Here is a 2,962-nt window from a genome sequence, read left to right as displayed (position 1 = left end):
AGTTTATTTGGGGCTCACAGTTTCAGAGGTCTTAGTACATAGACAGCCAACTCCATTGGTCTGGGCCCAAGGTGAGGCATAACATCATAGCTGAAGGGTATGGTGGAGGAAAGCAGCTCACTCCATGGCAGTCAGGAAACAGAGAAAACAGAGAAGAGGAGAAAGGGCCACAGGGAAGGTGAGCCCATCCAGGATATCTGCCAGTGACCCACCTTCTCCAGCCACACCCTGCCTGCCTAGAGGTACCCACCCAATTAGTCCATTCTAACTAGGATGAACTGATTATGTTATAGCTCTCACAAGCTAATAATTTCACCTCCAAACCTTCCTATCAGCAAAGGTGCTTTGGGGAGACACCTCATCCAAACCTTTACATTCTGCTCCTGGCTCCCAACAGTTCATGCCCTTCTCACAATGCAAAAATGTATTTAGTTTTCCCCCCATGTTCTTACTAATTCTAGCATTGCTCAAAAGTGCACATCCAAAATCTAACTTGAGACTCAAGGCAAACTCTTGTCTATGAGCCCCTGTAAAAATCAAAAGCAAATTATATATGTCCATTATTACAGTGGCATAGAGTAAACATTCCCATTTCTAAAGGGAGGAATTGGGGCATAGAAAGAAAGGATGGGGCCAAAGCAAGACCTAAATCGAGTCAGGCAAAGGGGTCTTGTACCTCCACCTGTAACTCCCCTTACAGAATCTAGGACACATGACCTTGTTATGTGCTGTGAGGTAAAATGAATAGTAGGGGAAATTCCTTTGAAAGGATATCATGGGAGTGCCCTGCTTGCCCTGGGGGAGCCTAGAAAGTTGTTTCACCCAGATCAGCTACACAGTGCAGCTGATTTCAGGGGCCCAACTCTTGTAAGCTGGCATCAGACCTTGGCATCAATCACGTGGTACTGGTTCTACAGGAATACAGGATGCCACAGTTAAGGGGTCATACAGGCTTCCACTGAGATTTCAAAGGAAGGCTCGGGAGGCCAGGCAAACTGCAGCAGGGTCAAAAATTCTTGCAGGTTTCCCCTGAAAGGACAAGGTGTAAAGCTGTGAAGGTGAAGCCAATGCTGAAACGGAGACCCCAGGAATTAAGTGATGCCAGCTACGTGGATTGTTTGTCAAGAAAAGCTGCTGGCTGCAGAGCAAACCAAGTTAATAGACAGCCCAAGTGGCAAGGCCAAGGGGTGGGGCTATCCAAGCCCTTTGGAAATAACATCTTGCAGCTGTGTGTCCTTGATGCTGTACACAGATTTTATGGGACCAGTTTTTCCAGCTGAGTTTTTGGTCTTATTTTGGTCTCATCCATTCTTTTAATGCCCCCTTCTCTCTTACTGTTCCTGGCTGCCATGAATAGAACCGCTCTCCCCCACCACTCCCTTCCACTGTGATGTGCTAATTCACCTTGGGCCCAGAGCAAGAACTCAATTGACCATGGACTTAACCTCTGGACTATGACCCGAGATAAATTTTCCTTCCTCTAAGTTATTCCTGTTGGGTATTTTGGTCATAGCAGTGAAAAGATGACCAAAACAGAAAGAAGAGTTTTATAGGAATCCAGGTAAAAAAACGATGAACCTGAACTCAGGAGATAGAAATGGATAAAGAAAAGGATGAGGTGTGAGAGATATCAAAGAGATAAAACTTAGATAGTTGACTGATTGTGAGGATGAGAGTGTGGAAAATGTTGATAATTGCCCCCCACCCCAGATTTCTATCTGGGTTGACTATAGTCATCCATTGAATTAATAAAAAAACAAACATCAGATGCTGCTAAGAGTTGGGTCATTAAAAGATATTAATAATAATCTTAATTTACACATATTAAGCTTGAGTTGTCTGTGGCACAGGCAGCTAGAGCTATGCCGTAGGCTCAAGAGAGGCATTTGAGAGTCAAAAGACAGGTGGTGTTTGAAGCCATGTAAGTGACTCCTGGTGAATTAACTTAATTGCCTTTTGAATAAGGAATATTGAACTACATGGTAGGCATTACTGGCCAAAGTGATTTTTACAGATGACATAAACTGTTGGGCATTTATATTTTTACATTCACCTTCAATAAAAGGTGGCAGTACAATGTTGTATTATAGCTGTGTAAAGCTATTTCTCTCAGTAGCAAAACTAATATAATTAAGATGTCTAGTTTTCTGGTTATCTAAAAGTCTTATAAATGCCTAGCTGCTCATTAGACTCACTGAAGGTGCTTCTGAAAAATTTGAAGTTGTTCTAATTCAGTTAGTTTGGGGAGGGTCCCAGAAGTGTGTGTGTGTGTGTGTGTGTGTGTGTTTAAGTTCTCAAAGTAATTTTGTCATGCAGCTAGAAATAAATGATTGGCATGTCCCTAGACCCTCCTGAATCTCAGTCTCAGATGGGTTTTGGCGAGAGCTCAAAGCAGACAGTTCAAGACTAGGTGAGTCATACACTTAAGATTCCAAGCATCTTGTTAGCAAAGATGATATTTTTATATGAAAACTAAATAGCCTGCCACAAGTACTTGCTTAGCCAGATGGAAAGTATCCTTCTTCTATACAGAAGTTTTGATGTGCAGAGAGGACCAAGAAATTTTTCAAGAAGCAACTTTAAGACCTACTCAATTGCTCATACAGCAGAATTGATTCTTCAGGGTTGTGCTACATAAGGCAAATGAAAGCAGACCTCGACAGGAATATTTTGAAGGCAAATTCTTATATATACTATTTACAGATTACCTGTGAAATGAATTAAAACTCATTAAATGTGTTAAACACTAAATTTATTCTAATTGTAATTTAATCGTTGATGATTCAGAAGCCACATTAGGATCAGATGTCCAGGCTGGCATTAGAAACATCAGCCATTATACTGAGGCTGCATGACAGCACTGGCTAAGAATATCTATTAGTGAAGTTTGCTGTGTGAAATACCACTGAGACTCTTGCTTCTGGCCATACAGAACTGGTTTGCAGCAGATCAAATTTTCTGT

Source organism: Marmota monax, unplaced genomic scaffold (genome assembly GCF_021218885.2).
Source record: "Marmota monax isolate L192 unplaced genomic scaffold, Marmota_monax_Labrador192_F-V1.1 WCK01_AAM20220418_F8-fsc00013, whole genome shotgun sequence".
NCBI classification, from domain to species: domain Eukaryota; kingdom Metazoa; phylum Chordata; class Mammalia; order Rodentia; family Sciuridae; genus Marmota; species Marmota monax.
This window is presented reverse-complemented; position numbering follows the sequence as displayed.